Here is an 18053-nt window from a genome sequence, read left to right as displayed (position 1 = left end):
CCTCGGTAGAATGTGGTCATGATGGCTGGTGGAGCACTTGCTCGCCTGAGTTCCAGGAGGAAGTACAGGCGGCGCTGAGCCTCTTAGCCAGTGATGCAGTGTTGGTGGTCCAGGAGAGGTCTTCACTGATGTGCACCCCCAGGAATTTGGTGCTGCTCGCTCTCTCCACCACAGCACCGTCGATGGTCAGTGGCAGGTGTTGGGTGTGACCTCTCCGGAAGTCAACAACAATCATAGGCATGTTATATTTATGACATAACAGTGGAATACATACAAACATTAATCATAGGCATGTTGTATTTATGACATAACAGTGGAATACATACAAACATTAATCATAGGCATGTTATATTTATGACATCACAGTGGAATTTATTGAACGCATTTAATCACAGCTGAGAAATTACGCAGAAACATTTTCAACTGGAGCACAACAACACATGAATGTGGCTTCGGCGCGTCACATGAAACACAATTGAGACAATAGATTAACCATATTGGACAACTGCAAAGCCTTATATGCATGTTACATTCATGACATGAAAAGTGGAATTTATTGAACCAAAATGACAAATTACGCAGTCGGCTAAACATTTGAAACTTGCGCAAAACTGCATGACCCCAGCAACGGTGCATCGCATAAATTAAAACACAAATTGAAGCAACAGCTTGACCATCGGACAATCCTACTGCAATGCCTTTTCATAGGCATGCAACGTTTGTGACATAAAAAGTGGAATATGAACGCATTTCATCACACCTGACAATTAAACGGAGCTTCTGCCGGCTGTTCGTGATTTGACTCATTCTTGAGCTGTCAGCGCAGTGTTGACTTGCACGTCTTTTTTAGATGGCGAACGTAAACGAAGGAAAGCCCCCTAATTGGACGGGCAAGACTGACAAGTAGACGGGCCCGTGGCTACGCGTATGGACCATAATGAATGATGATCGGGTGGCGGGTGGGTGCGGATATCATTAGTTGTAAATCAAAATAGAATTGGTAGACTGTCGGAATGGCGGTACTAAAATGTGTCGGATTGGCAGCAGGTCGGAATAGCGGGATGTCTGACAAAAAGCATGTGGCAGCATGTCGTACTGGCAGCATGTAACCGTTAGTGAGGTCCTCCTTTCCATGTGAAGCACTTTGAGTGTTGTTGTTGTTGTTGATACATCTGTATGCATGTCACCTACCTGAAGTATTATTTCTAGTAAACTTTGTTTTATTTCTTATATTTAATTATATTTAATATATAATTATAGTTACAACCTGCTTGTACTATTGTTGAACCCAGGCTGATCTGCCGGCAATTTATTTTTCGTCCTGCAGCTCTTAAAAGATTGAGCTTGGTCTGGTGAAATCCAGACTACCGCCTGATGACTCCTTCACACTACACACACTCATCGCAATCATGGATTATACACAACAACAACCTGGCGCTGGCACTACTAACCAGCGACCAGAGACCACTCACCTACAGCCGGACGGATCTCCTTCAGCTCCGATCCTCTGCACTCTGCCAGCAAAAACCACCAGTTGCACTCCCACTGGAGATCAAACCAAGGCGAAGAGGCAGACGAGGAGGCATAAGAACTAGACTCCGAAAGCGTCCCTTCAGGCCAAGTGCTCCATAGAGAGATGCTACAGGGATGCCTGCATCATCGCACTCACAGAAACCTGGCTGGATGAGGAGGTCCCGGAGTCCGAGGTCAATCTTGATCACTTCACCATCCTAAGAGCTGACAGGACCCACCAGTGAGAGGTGGTGGGATCTGCATCTATGTCAATAACAGTTGGTGTGATAACATCAAGATCCACAACACTTTCGTCCAGTCACCCTCACCCCAATAGTCATGAAATGCACGGAGAAAATCATACTGCAACTCATTTTACCTACTGTCAGCACACAACTGGACCCATACCAATTTGCATACCGGCCGAAAAGAGGGACAGAGGACGCAGTGGCATGCCTTCTCCACTCCCTCCTTCACCACCTCCAGACTCCCCATAACTTCGCCTCAGTTCTGTTCTGACCTCAGCTCCGCATTCAATACAATCCAGCGCCATCAACTCATCAAGAGACTACAGCACCTGAATGTCACCCCTCTCCTCATCCACTGGATAAACAACTTTCTCAGCAACAGGCCACAGACAGTGAACATAGGGACAACAACATCATCAACCATCATCATCAACACTGGAACCCCCCAAGGTTGCGTACTCAGTCCCTTCCCTTCCCCCCATAGTAAGCAGCCCTGACCATCCCCTGAACCGGTTCTTCACCCTACTCCCATCTGGCCGCAGATACAGAGCCCTGGACTGGAAAGAAGCGCACTTTAAGAAAGTTTTGAACCCTCAGCTATCACTGCACTGAACTCCTGTGACAATCATCCATCCCCCCTATTCTTTGTGTTTATGTTTGTCTGCACTGTCCTGCATGAAATGTAATGATGTGTGTGAAAAAGAATATCCTTATAGAACAATAAAGACTCTATACTACTATACTGCATACTGTACTACTATACTGCATACTGTACTACTATACTGCATACTGTACTACTATACTGCATACTGTAATCACACTTATCCATATAGGACAATAAAGACTCTATACTGCATACTGTACTACTATACTGCATACTGTACTACTATACTGCATACTGTACTACTATACTGCATACTGTACTACTATACTGCATACTGTGATCACACTTATCCATAGCCGTATTCTACTGCTCTTCATCCGGCACACTTCTTATACTCTTATAGTGTTACTGTCTCTGCACTACAATGCTACTGTTACCACACTGCACATAGCTGTACATACTGTACATAACTGTCTATATGGTTCATACTGAATATCCATATTTATTCAGTTTTTCTTATAATAATATATTCTGTTAATACACTGCATTGTTCTTACTACTACTATAATGGTACTGCCACTACATTGCACATAGGTACATGTTGTTCATACATTGTATATATCACATAGCCATATTTATTCTGCTCTTATAAGGTACCATAACTGCTAATACACTGCACATATTATATTTAATTTATATTACTCTAAACCACGTTCTGTAAACCAACTGTATATTACTGTCTACATTGCACAATATTTCTTGTCCTGTCTATACTTTGAATATCCCTTTTTTGCACTTCTGGATAGACACAAACTGCTCGTCTTTGTATTTGTACTCTGCACAATGACAATAAAGTTGAATCTAATCTAATCTATTTGGTAACAATGCTTATTGTGTGTATTTGCACATTGGTCTTTTGTTTAGGTTCAAATGGGACCCTTCACAACAATATGCCACTACAACAATATATTTATATAGCGCATTTCATACACAGAGGTCATTCAATGTGCTTTACATAAACAAAACCAAACAATAATAACAAATAAAAGCATAGAAGGGCAATATAGTCAAAGAATCGCTCAAAAGGTAAAGATCATGATAATAAGAACACATAAAACACAAGGTAAAATTATTTAAAAATAAAGAATAGTTAGTAAGCAAAAACAAAGGCAAAAAGGCACAATGGATGAATTTTCACATGAAATTTCGCTACAAAGTGTCAGTTGGTTAGTGGCGCAAGCAGGTAGATGTCAGGTTTTCATACAAGCAGATTAATTTAGTAGGCTAGCGGTTCGAGACCCGCTTGGAGTTTATTTAGTTTTATTTATTTGGTGGCATATTCATGGTCCAGCGCATGTAGCCTACACATCTTGTTGTACACCTTTATTAAACAACAAATTGGAGCATCAAAAACATTTCTATTTGAACTGGAGTTAAACAGACGAATCTGCGGCCAGGTATCGGAAGCTAAATTATCAGCTGAACACATCTGCAAAAGAAGGGGGCAGTTACATTAACTCCAGAGGCAAAGTAAACAGTCCAGCCAGTTGACATGAAAGTCAGTTACCGTATAACAGGGGCACAATGGATGTATAAGGTCTGTTTTTTATTTATCTTGTGTACGGGGAACACTGGATGAATAAGGTCTGTTTTTTATTTATCTTGCAGATCGACGGACAGTGGACAGCAGTGGAGGACAAAATGCAACCGAGGAATGAAATATAATGCCTGCATACAGTGCATAATAAAGAAATACATTTTTCATTCAAGGACTCATCTAACTAATCAAAACAATTTGATACCTGTGTTTGCATAGCCTACGTTACCGCAACCAAATAGTAACATTCTCTAAAGGTTGCCCCTAGGTTATCATAAAATTAATGTTAGAAAAGCAATAAGTAGTGTAGGCCCTGTGCGAACTTGACAGATGCATGAACTTACGTGCATGAAATCATGCGATAGCTTAGGCTACTTTACACATAGCCAAGGCTACCGTCGGTGCATTTTAGTAGCCTAGTCTAATAAGTGTTACAGGTCCCAAGTGTGGGACTGACGTAACAAAGATAAGTAGATCCTGTGAAACAGGTGGAAAAACAAGGAGATGACACAGGCTGCTTCTTGTCAGTTTTTCATCCAAAGTGCATCTGTTATTTACTAGCAATCATGTCAAAGTCTGTGCAATAAGTCTGTTTCAACAGTAACATGTTCTTTAACATTACATTTATGTATCTCAATACATTCATCACATACTCATGTATCCCAAAAACACATTCATACATTCACATTTTTCACACCCGTGAGAAATAGGCCACTATGGCTGAATAGTGCAATAACATGGACATACCATTGTATTTAAGTACAGGCTACCTGTAGGAAACCACCTGACTAACCATTCAATACCGAATAGAATTCTAACGTAGCAAAAGTCAGAGAATAGCACATAAAGATTCAGTTCAATATTATAAAACACTTAACCCGTTTAAATATACAGTACATACAAAACAGCAATATTAAAGGCACTAGTTACATTATGTATACTCAATATGATTCAGATAACAAACATTCATTCCAGTGTCATGGCTTAGTATATTTACATTCATTACTTCAAGATAACTGTTATATCAAAACTGTGTTTTTTAACATACGTCTTCATACTTTACGAAATACTATTCCTTGTATCAACTTATCTATTTATTTACTGTATACTCGTATTCCTTATCAGAATAATCATGTCTTATGACCAGTGTGTATTTATCTATTTATACTCTCAAAACTTTGTTAAATTCTATATCTTATAACCAGTGTGTCTTAACTTATTTATGTTTAAACATCATAAAATATCCGTTTTATAAAAGCAGTGGGTGAACGTATTTCTACTCATCAAACTTTGTGAAATAACCGTGTCTAAAAACAGTGTACGGGAGTTCACGACGCTAAGTTAGCAGTTAGCTATGTGGATGTCAACAAGATCTCAAAGGATCCAGCTAGCTAACAGACGGCAGCTAACCGTCTGAAGCACATCAGTTTGCCGCCACAGACAGCTCGCGAGACGGCTGCTGATGTTAACCTCAGCTAGCTGCTTCATACGATGGCAAACCTAATATAACATTTAAATTTAAAAGTTCACAATAACACAAAAACAAGTTATCAAATAGACATCAGTCATGAGTTGCAGACATCATGAAACGGATGGCGTTTATACAGTACTAACCTGTGAAACAGGTGGAAAAACAAGGAGATGACACAGGCTGCTTCTTGTCAGTTTTTCATCCAAAGTGCATCTGTGGGCAGAGCGGTGGTCCGCTCCCATAGCAACCCAGACGCAACTGCACCTCCTGTGTCACGCGCTTATGTTCCTACTAGGCACTAGGCCGTTCTAGAGTAATAATATAAAAATACAGTAATAATCTAATATTGACAAATAAAAGTCCTACTAGGCATAGTGCCGTTCTAGATGAATCATATAAAAATACAAATGCAGTTAATAAACACTTGTGGTCACCTATTTGGGTGCGCCACACGCTCCCCAACTACAAAAGTGGCTCCCGACACTTGCTCTTAAACATGAAACCTCAAGATCAGTGTAAAGAGATGTCGTGTTCAATAGCAGTGGATGAGGTAAGGGGGTGGCAGGTAAGTAAAGGGAATTGTGTGTGTGGGATGGGCTGAATAAGGTGTGGGCTGAACAGCATAAGAAGTGGGCTGAACAGCATAAGGCGTGGGTTGCATAGCATAAGGTGTAGGCTGGACAGAGTAAGGTGTGGCCTGGAGAGAGTGAGGTGTAGGTGGTATAAGGTGAGGTGTACGCTGGAGAGAGTGAGGTATAGGTGGGATAGGGTAGAATGTAGCCTGAAGAGAGTGAGGTGTAGGCTGGAGAGAGCAAAGTGTAGGTTGAGCAGAGTAGACAGCAGACTGTGAGTGTGGGTGTGTGTAAAATGTTGTCTGAGCATCTATAGCACTGACACTAGTGTGTGGCTGATATGTAGGTTGCCCAAGAGAGGTGTAGGTCAGCATCTGGGGGGGGTGCCTATCTCTGGTAGACCTCCTCAGTGTTGGCTGGACATCAGACTGAGGCGCCTGCACACCTTCACCTGAGTCTCTAACCTGAGGTCGCTCCTGCTCCTCGCAAGACAGGGGTTCTTCCCATGGTAGTGCAACCTCATCTGGTCCTTCTTGCACGTCTTCCGCTCCACATCCTCTTTCAGGTTCAGGCCTGTCATGCTCGAAAGGCCCCTGGTGAGCTCCACTCTGCTCATGGCTGATCTGTGTATCACAGGTAGCACTCTGGTGGGGTGTGACAGTCTCAACTCGCTGCACTTCCCTTGGTATCCGCAGCCAGTAACAAGGCGCTTCTCCATCTGCCTCTGAATCACTCGTGTCACTCTGTGGCTGTGCAACAGTTCTTAGTGGTTGTGTCGACTTTCTCTTTTCCTTTAGTGACTCAGTAGGCTAAGTCGTTTACTTGGAACAGCAAGTTTCGATGAAGGGTGCGGATGGGACGACCTCCAGTCTCAGGGCTAACTTTGTAGACTGGGTTATCTCCAAGCTGCTCTTTGACGACGTAGACCGTCTGTTCCCAATCAGTTTCAGTTTCCAATCAGTTTCAGTTTACAGGGTCCTCCTCTTACACCAAGGTTACGGACAAGGACTCTGTCTCCAGGTTGAAGGGTCACACCTTTGTTTCGCTTGTCATAATAGTGTTTGCCTTTTGCACTTGACTGTTGGCTGTTGTCACCAGCTATTCTGTATGCTTCAATCATTTTCTCTTTCCATTTCTCTGCATATCCTCTCGGCGTGTTTGTTTCTTCCTCGGCTACCAACCCAAAGAGAAGGTCGACAGGAAGGCGTGGATGGTGGCCATATAACAGGTAATATGGAGAGTAGCCAGTCGCCTCATGCTTGGTGCAGTTGTATGCATGGATGACATGGGACAGATGATCTTTCCAGCTTTCTTTCTCCTTCTCTCCAAGTGTTCGGAGCATTTGTAGAAGGGTCCGATTGAACCTCTCTACGGGATTGCCTTGTGGATGGTAGGGGGAAGTTCTGGAATGGCTCACACCAGACAGCTGTCTGAGGGTCCTGAACAGTTCATTTTCAAACTCCCGCCCTTGGTCATGGTGCAGCTTACTTGGATATCCAAACCGAGGGATGAAATCATTGAAGATCTTGTCAGCAGCTGTCTTGCCAGTCTTGTTTTTTGTGGCATAGGCTTGTGCAAACCTGGTGAAATGGTCGACTACCACCAGGATGTACTCGTACCCACCACGACTTGACTCAAGGTGGAGGAAGTCAATACAGACGAGTTCAAGGGGTGAGCTTGATGTTACACAACCCATGGGTCCTCGATCATTTGTAGTGGGTTTCTTCTGTTTGATGCAGCAACACTTCCTGGTGATGTACTCTTCAATCTCCCTTTTCATGAAAGGCCAATAGAAACGTTCTCTGGCAAGGCTCAGAACTCTTTCTACACCCACATGTCCCATGTTGTCGTGCAGGTGTGTGAGAACTGTCTGTCTATAGATGGCAGGCAGAACCAACTGTTGGCGGCCCAGTGCTGTTCTGTAGAGGAGGCCATCCTTCACATGCAGCCTGCTCCATTCCCGTGACAGTTTTCTGGTGGGCCTGTCGAGCGTCCTGCGTATTGTCTCAGTCAACTCTACTGTTCTTTCTTTTAAATCAAGGATTTTTCCAATGACAGGATCTTTACGCTGCTCACTTGCCAGCTCAATGGGGCTGATCACTGGAAAGGGCACTGATTGAGTCTGCTGTTCTGATGTTATACTGAGGGCTGCCACCAATGCTACATCACCCTGTTTGGCCATTCTGCTCCCATCCCAGGTAGCACACACTGCCTCTTCTGTCAGTCTTTCTGAGCACTGGTTAATGAAAGCATCAATGTCAAGGGGACAACGAGAAAGAGTGTCTGCATCAATATTTAACTTGCCTGGCCGGTATCTGATCTCAAAGTGGAAGTCTGACAGCTCCCCTACCCAACGGTAACCCACTGCATTCAGTTTAGCAGTACTCATAACATAGGTCAGGGGGTTGTTATCAGTGTAGATAGTGAAATGAGGGGCATAGTACAGGTAGTCCCGAAATTTGTCACACACTGCCCACTTCAAGGCCAGAAACTCAAGTTTTCCACTGTGGAGGTGATAATTTCGTTCTGCTGATGTTAGCGTCACGTGGACCCATAGCCAATCACTCTCATTTTTCCTTCTTGCTTTTGGTAAAGAACCGCCCCAGGCCCTCTTGTGAAGCATCAGTGTGGAGTATGAAGGGATGGTCAAAGTTTGGGTAAGCCAGCACTGGAGGGTGTGTCAGAATCTCTATTAGGCGCTCAAGGATCTGCTGGTGCTCACCCTTCCACTCAACAGGCATACGGGAAGGAAGTTGGGGCCCCTTTGTCTTCCCTTTTGTGGGCTCGGGTGGTTGTACCCCGTGCTTCACCTGGAGCAACTCATACAGCGGCCTTGCTATTCGAGAAAAGTCCTGTACATATGCCCGGTAGTAGCTCAGAAAGCCAAGTGACCTCCGGACATCCCCAACTGTTTGTGGTGTTTTCTCCTTCAACACTCGCACCGCTTCAAGGTCTTTTGGATCCACCCTCACACCGTTTGCAGACACCAACCGACCCACGTACCTGACCTCTTTGCGAAACAACTCACATTTTTCTGGCCTCAGTTTAACCCCGTGGCGCTGCAGGGCTTGGAGTACATGGCGCAGCACTTCAACATGCTCTTCAAAAGACTTGGAGAAACAGAGGACATCGTCCAGGTAAGGTATGCAACAGTCATCTCTAAGGGTGTCAAGCATATTCTCCATGCTCCGTTGGAAGGCTGCTGGTGCATTTGACAATCCAAAAGGTATCCTGACCCACTCATAAAACCCCCATGGAGTTGTGAAAGCAGTCAGATGCCTGGATCCCTCAGCAATGAAACCTTGGTGGTAGGCTTTGCCTTGGTCTAAGATGGAAAACCAACTATAACCTCCAAGCGAGTCAAGCAGGTCCTGTATGCGTGGGAGTGGGTGTCGGTCTGGCACAGTCTTTTTGTTGAGGAGCCGGTAGTCGATACACAGCCGTAGTGATCCATCTTTTTTTCTCACACACACGATAGGTGCGGCATAGGGTGACTGAGACTTTACAATCCATCCTTTCACCAATAGGTCTTGGACATACTCTTTGACTTCCCGGTACAACGGCTTTGGGACTGATGCATAAGCCCTTTGAACAGGGATATCATCTCTGAGTCTGATGGACATCTGGAGCGAGGGGATACACCCAATGTCAGTGTTGTCTTGAGCGAATGCAGCAGACTCCTCATACAACATTTTCCCAAGCACTCCTTGCTGTTCTGGACTGAGGTGGCTGAGGTCAACAGGTGGGTGCCACAAAGTGGAAGGAGTAGTGTTAGGTGCGGTGACATTATTTACTTCAGCCCTTACTGTTCTAGTAGGTGTTGGTTCAGCTGACAGTGTCTCTTGCTTGCCTATTTCAAGGACTTTTGCAACCTGCTGGATGGAGCCTAACAGAGTTCTCTTGGGTAATACGATCTCATGCTTAGTGTAGTTTGCGACGGGCACACTAACAGACGGCCATCTGCCCTGACTGATCTCTAGCAGACTCTCACCAACACTGAGCTGTTCTAGGATGGCACTCTCCTCTGCTGGCTCATACAGAACAAGGCAGTTAGTCATGTCAAAGGTAGGTGGAACTCTGCATTGCACATGTGTTGTCCTCCCAGGTGGGATGGTAACATTGTCTCTACACACTCTTAAGGTGGCAGTACTGCAGCTCGGTCGTTCTTTGGCTTGTATGAAGTTCACCATGGCGCTGGCTTGTTCTTCTCCCACGCCAAGAGCTTTACGCAGAAGGCTGATGACAATGGCTTGTGCATCTGCGATACATGCCTGACTGTTGACCATCTCCTGCAGAACATTAGCTCCAAGTAGGGGCTGGGGGAGGGGAAGTTGGCTGACCAGAAAAGGAACCTGCATGGTGAGGCTGGGGTTGTCATTTCCTGGGAGGTTGACTGTTAGCTCCACCCATCCGTCATAGGGAATGGCCTGTCCGTTTGCAGCACATAAATTCAAGCTTTCCCCTGGGTCAAGGAGCTCTTGTAAGTGTCTTACTGGATGATTGGGAATGAATGTCTCTTTCCAGGATCTGTCAATGATGCTTACTTGTGACCCAGAGTCAAATAGAACTGTTACAGCATAACCACTGATGAAGCAGTTTAGCAGGCTCTTTCTACCAATCAATGGCACTGTGTGAACTGTACATTTGGGAACTGTCTGTGTCCTCAGAGAGTGAACGTGTGTAGCTCTTTGATCACCTTCACGCCCCTTGGACTCTCTTTGCTGGCGCGTTGATGTTAGTGGCTGGGACTGGAACTGTGGAATGGCCTCTGATTGTCCCTCAACAGAGACCGATTCCCATTTCCCTGCTGCTGGCTTCTCTTCAAACAGCCGATGGCCCGATGCCCTGGATCCCCGCACACAAAACAGTGATTACAGTTCTGTAAACCTTGTTGTGTACAGTCGGTGCAGCTGGATGTTCTACCTCTATTTGTGGCGGACTGGTTTGTTGAAGAAGGGGGTAATTGAGTGGGAGGTGTGCGTGAGGCATGGTGTGTCTGATGGCGAACTGGAGTTTGACCAGTGACAGTCCTTGAGTGGGGCGCATGCATGACAGCTGTCTGTTGATCCATCAAGGCTGCCACCATGTTAGTTAGAGCCTCCACTTTTGCATTCAGCTGTTGTATGGACTCACTGTCTCTTTTGTCCATAGACTGGTGTTCTCCATCCATCTGGACACTGTGTGTATGAGCTGTCTTCTGGCGCGGAACCTGACCGAGTCTGCGCTGGTGTTCATTCTCATCACTGATTATCTTCATAACCTGGCTAAGAATTTCCTCATCAGTGACATGGCCAGTTGAAAGGAATACTCTGAGTCGCTGCCTGATATCTGTGTGTTTTTAACCTAGGCCCTGATAGATGGTGTGAAGGAAAACTTCCTGAATGGTTTTGGGATCATAACGAATGTCCGCACTTGCCTGCCTTGCCTGAAAGAGGATTTTCTGTTTGAGCCCAATCATGCGGTAAAGAAACTGCTGAGGGGACTCTTGGTCGTTCTGCTTTGCACACATTAACTCCTGGAACAGTTCTGTGCTAGCCTTCTCACACAGATGAGACCTGAGGAAGCCCTTGATTTCATTGGTGGTGATCTCATCCTTGTTGAAAACACCTGGCTTGACTATCTTCAGCACCCCTCTGACCACCTCTGTCTTCGTGAACCCCTCCCTGACTCCCTCATCAATCTGTTTACAAATACTATTGAATGTGATGTCAGAGCTGTGGTCCCCGATCTGTCCCCCATGTACCTTAAATTCTCTACGCTGGAGATAAGACAGGTCCCTTAAAGAAACTGTGCCCCCTAACGCAGTCTGTGCCTGAGTATGATGTGGTGGTGGGAGTAGTGTTGGTGCCCCTGTATTATAAAGTATACCACAGTCAGTGCTAGTCATATTTCTGAAGTGTTGTGTCCTGTCCGGTACACTAACATGAGGCTGACTGACATGCTGACTCGTAATGTTAGTGTCTGTGTTGAGACCAATGTGCTGTTGTGTAGTATGCACTGTGGTGATAGCCGATGGAAGAGTTGTGTAGTGTGTGTGTGTGCTGCTGGGAGATGGCAGGTCAGGTGTAGTGTGTGTGTAGCCTACTGCTGGTGATGGGGCAGTGGGTATGTCTTTAACCTTTTCTACACCCTTTGTGATGACAGCTGGAATACGATTTTCAATAGCAAAACATACAAGGTCATTTAACATTAGCCGTTGACTCATACCCTCATCTTCAGAACTTGACAAGCTATCAGACTTCATATAACTAAGAATATAATCTACACATCCCTCTTCATCAGAAGGCTCCAGTGTGTTGGTACCTTGACTGGCCGCTATGATGTCTTTTTGCGAGATGGTAGGCTTCAGTACCTGAGAGTTTGTACAAGTTCTTTTTGATGCTCCAGACGAGTTCTTTGCGTGCGGTACTCATGACGTACTCTGATGAGGCAGCAGTGCGGTTCCCTCTGGCAGAATGAAGACACAAACGCCCTCTGTGGATACCCACCAGCTGTCGTCTCGGCTGTAGTAACGTCACGTCGCCTTGCTGTGGCCTCGTGGTTCTGTTATCACTGGATCAACTTCCCCATATGGTGGTGACGGAAGACGATCCCTGACGAGCCCCCAAAATTTGTTACAGGTCCCAAGTGTGGGACTGACGTAACAAAGATAAGTAGATCCTGTGAAACAGGTGGAAAAACAAGGAGATGACACAGGCTGCTTCTTGTCAGTTTTTCATCCAAAGTGCATCTGTTATTTACTAGCAATCATGTCAAAGTCTGTGCAATAAGTCTGTTTCAACAGTAACATGTTCTTTAACATTACATTTATGTATCTCAATACATTCATCACATACTCATGTATCCCAAAAACACATTCATACATTCACATTTTTCACACCCGTGAGAAATAGGCCACTATGGCTGAATAGTGCAATAACATGGACATACCATTGTATTTAAGTACAGGCTACCTGTAGGAAACCACCTGACTAACCATTCAATACCGAATAGAATTCTAACGTAGCAAAAGTCAGAGAATAGCACATAAAGATTCAGTTCAATATTATAAAACACTTAACCCGTTTAAATATACAGTACATACAAAACAGCAATATTAAAGGCACTAGTTACATTATGTATACTCAATATGATTCAGATAACAAACATTCATTCCAGTGTCATGGCTTAGTATATTTACATTCATTACTTCAAGATAACTGTTATATCAAAACTGTGTTTTTTAACATACGTCTTCATACTTTACGAAATACTATTCCTTGTATCAACTTATCTATTTATTTACTGTATACTCGTATTCCTTATCAGAATAATCATGTCTTATGACCAGTGTGTATTTATCTATTTATACTCTCAAAACTTTGTTAAATTCTATATCTTATAACCAGTGTGTCTTAACTAATTTATGTTCAAACATCATAAAATATCCGTTTTATAAAAGCAGTGGGTGAACGTATTTCTACTCATCAAACTTTGTGAAATAACCGTGTCTAAAAACAGTGTACGGGAGTTCACGACGCTAAGTTAGCAGTTAGCTATGTGGATGTCAACAGGATCTCAAAGGATCCAGCTAGCTAACAGACGGCAGCTAACCGTCTGAAGCACATCAGTTTGCCGCCACAGACAGCTCATGAGACGGCTGCTGACGTTAACCTCAGCTAGCTGCTTCATACGATGGCAAACCTAATATAACATTTAAATTTAAAAGTTCACAATAACACAAAAACAAGTTATCAAATAGACATCAGTCATGAGTTGCAGACATCATGAAACGGATGGCGTTTATACAGTACTAACCTGTGAAACAGGTGGAAAAACAAGGAGATGACACAGGCTGCTTCTTGTCAGTTTTTCATCCAAAGTGCATCTGTGGGCAGAGCGGTGGTCCGCTCCCATAGCAACCCAGACGCAACTGCACCTCCTGTGTCACGCGCTTATGTTCCTACTAGGCACTAGGCCGTTCTAGAGTAATAATATAAAAATACAGTAATAATCTAATATTGACAAATAAAAGTCCTACTAGGCATAGTGCCGTTCTAGATGAATCATATAAAAATACAAATGCAGTTAATAAACCACAACACTTGTGGTCACCTATTTGGGTGCGCCACATAAGCTACACCAGCTTGTCTTTAAGAGGGGAAATTGTATAGCCTATAACATTAGCTGAGTCACATATTTGGCCATATGGTGTTTATCATAGGCTACATCACGAAACCAAATAGTGTAACAAAGGCGAACACTTTAACAGGGGAAATTAATTGGGCATGAATCATTGTGCTGAACGGTATTTGTCAATGAGCAGAAACACACCCACATTCAAACTGTTGATAAGATGTGCACTATGGAAACTGGTCTGTAGGCTAACATTGGACAAATAAATGACTGACTCGCCATATCCTGACTCTGAAAAATTGTCTTGCTTTGCCGCAAACTCAGCAATAAAATCATAGGCCAGTTTGCAGGTAGCATAACGTCTTTTTCAATTCATAGAAGGGAGAGCCCAGTCTCTCCTGTGACATTGAGGTGCGCAAATAGTTTTTAATAGCCTGTTCAACTTCGAAAAGCTTCACCCGATGCCAGTCACTGATCGCAATTTCAAATTTCGGGAAGCTTCGTTCAATCTTTTTAAGTTTTAAGTGCAGTAGGTCCCTATCTGCCCCCTTTTGGAATTATATCTCGAGCCTATTATAAGGTCCAGTGCGTTATGTCCTGGGATTCAGACGTGCTCAAAAAGAAAAGAAAAAGCACTTTTTTTATAGATGGTCCAGCTGTTTAAAAAAAATTGTGCTACATTCAAATGCAAAAGGTGCTTTGATATCTTTTTCGTTTGAATGTCGGCAAGCAGGCATGCTGCGGTTGCAATGAATGAGGATAATTGGTTTTATCTGCGGATTTATTTTTTGCATTATTTTGAATATGACTCGCTCCAGTCTCAACAGCACGTCTACTTTTTCCACACGCATCTATGTTCTAACACACATCCCCTCTCATTTTCTCTCTTTCCATCCCTGCGCACGGGGCTTTCTTAAAGGAGCTGCACCATTTTACAACAATTGCATCTACATTTTCATATTAGAATGTTTTGTCTGTTTAAGTGTAAGCTTAAACTACCGTGATCAATTTAAGTTCCCGTGCCCCCGCTGAAAGTCTCATGCGCTTATCGTTACACTATCACATCTATAAGTAACCGTGACAAATAGGGTATACGATATATAAACTCACGCTATTGTATTATCATATATGTTTGGTTATGGCTCACTGCGTCATGGAAGCAGTTAAGTCAAGTCGCATCAAAAATAGTAATGGCAGAACTCCCAAGTGACACCTTGTGGTTGTTTGTGTCAACTGCAGTTTGTGCCATTTCTGCTGAGAAAATGGGGTGCGTGATTCATGAAGGAACCCGTCCAAACTTAACTGGGACCCAATGTATATTCTCCTGGATAAAGTGCATATATGCTGACTTATGGAAAGGACCTGGAAAGGTCGAGAGTGAGCCCTCATGCACTTCACAATTTCACAGTGGGATACCCCTAAGCCCTCAAGACCAAGAATGAGCAGTGGGACAGCCCTATTATATAGGCCTATGGGAATGAGCAGTGGGATAGCACTAAGCCCTCACAGACCTATAGACCTATGGGAATGTGCAGTGGGACAGGCCTAAGCCCTCAAGCCCAAGAATGTGCAGTGGGACAGGCCTAAGCCCTCAAGCCCAAGAATGTGCAGTGGGACAGGCCTATGGGAATGTGCATCAAAGTCTGTGAGGGGGGATATTGAGATTCAGCCACTCTGTGTTAGCACAAAATTAAACTGGGGAACATAGCAACCTGGGAACATAGGACCCTGGGAACATAGGGATGCTCCCTAGGCTACTGAAAGACATTAAAGGGAATGAGTTCATATAGCTCTACCGTTTTGTACCAGCAATGTAGGTAGGCAGTAAGCTATAGCCTACAATATAGGTAGGTAATAAGCTATAGCCTACAGGAATAGCAATGTAGGTAGGTAGTAAGCTATAGCCTACAGGAATAGCAATGTAGGTAGGTAGTAAGCTATAGCCTATAGGAATAGCAATGTAGGTTAGCAATATAGAGAGCCAAAGTCACGCCCCTTCCATTAGCCACCATGGGACTTCCCTTTTAAAAAAATGATGAACCGCAGTCAATGGTGAAAAATAAATTATTAACGACTTGTGCCTTGAATTACCCATATGATGTTTGTCAATTTTAAAGACAATTTTTCATGTAAAGACATTTGCAGTTTGTTTAGTAACTATTGAATTACAATATTGTGAAAGATCGTAATAGACCTCTCCGGAATAAGTCCCGCCTCCGAAACAACCGTGTCCACCCAACTTCCGGGCGTTGAATGTCTATGGGAAATAACATGGCATTTCGAAATATCATACCTGTCAAACATCTGTAGGTGGCAAAGTAGAAAAAAATGGTGGGGCGATTGGCCTACACACTTCTGCCATCTAGTTTCCACTGGATTTTTTGATTGTCGGTGCTGTTAAAGTAGAAATATATCAGTAAGAAGCACTAAGCTAACACACGCTTTGGACGTCGCGACTCCCCGAGTCAAGGTTGCATAGCAACGGCAATGTTTCATAGTTTGTCTTCACCGAAATGGAGTTCGTGGCACCAGAGCCTGTCTACGGAGGTGGCACTAACCCTGCATGAAATCATCATGTTTTGATAGGTTGTTAATACATTCTGAAAATGTTACTGTTCTGATCAAGGTCATGCAAAATAAAGCTATCGACTCAATACGACTCTGCCTCTGATTCCTAGTCTGCTTATCATTATCTGTTTTTCGTGAAAAAAAACAAAATCTCGTCTCGTCATGTCTTTAGGGCCTTTGTCGGCGATTTCTTTCTTTTTCAAATATCTCAATAACAGCCAACAAACTCTCAGCACAGTCAAACCTAAGTTAAGTCGTGTTGAAAAGAGGCTGAACCTTGCAAACGATTTACTTTTATAGACCACTGAAATCACGCGTGAATCACATGTGAAAATGACCATCACGTTAGGTTGTGACTGGTTGGTTGTGAGCGAGATCTAACGCCCTCCTCCGCCCTCGTACATCGGAACTAGCTCCCGGTTAGCATTAATAATTGCTTACTACTTTAACAGCACCGACAATCAAAAAATCCAGTGGAAACTAGATGGCAGAAGTATGTAGGCCAATCGGCCCACCAGCTTTTTCTACTTTGCCACCTACAGAGTTTGACAGGTACGATATTTCGAAAACGCCATGTTATTTCCCATAGACATTTGACGACCGGAAGTTGGGTGGACACGGATTATTCGGAGGCGGGACTAATTCCGGAGAGGTCTATTCCAATGACTACAAACCCATCAGTCGCGCTAGTGACGTTCATTCACAGCCACACCGGATTGTACAAGCATACCAGCAACAGGTCTTACTTGGGCTTCCCTTGCTGATGAAAATACCATGAGTCAGGGGATTAAACACATCAGGTAAGTTGTATTCGTCCATAGACTGTACATAAACTACTGTTAAGTGACTTAGCTGGCAGCAAGATGTAACTGTCAACTAGCATAACAGTTAGTCGTATCGTTTCATTATGTTGGTGACGTACATTGTTCGAGACTGAGCGGATTCGCACAAAACCAACAACTTTTAAAGTCTATCGAACAACAGTACTTTCTTGACGTGAAAAATGATAAATTCACACACATCATATGTGAAATTCATGGCACAATTCGAATGGGACCAAAAAATAATTGTTATCTCTCCATTGACTCTTGTTCATAGTTTTTCGAAAGATAGGTCCCATGGACCGGAAGTAGAAGGGCGTGATTTCGGCTTTCTATTTTCTGTTGTTTCAATTGTCCTATAGTGGTAACTGGTATAAATTCCAATAAGGTCTACCACAATCTAGGTAACTTAGCTCTTTACACATAGGCTACAGTAATATAATAGATAGATAGATAGATAGATAGATAGATACTTTATTGATCCCCAAGGGGAAATTCAAGGTTCCTCATGTGCTCGGCAGAGCAACGCCCTCTCAATAGTGGAA

Source organism: Alosa alosa, chromosome 19 (assembly GCF_017589495.1).
Source record: "Alosa alosa isolate M-15738 ecotype Scorff River chromosome 19, AALO_Geno_1.1, whole genome shotgun sequence".
NCBI lineage: Eukaryota > Metazoa > Chordata > Actinopteri > Clupeiformes > Clupeidae > Alosa > Alosa alosa.
The sequence above is the reverse complement of the archived record's forward strand: the minus strand, read 5'-3'. Positions refer to the sequence as shown.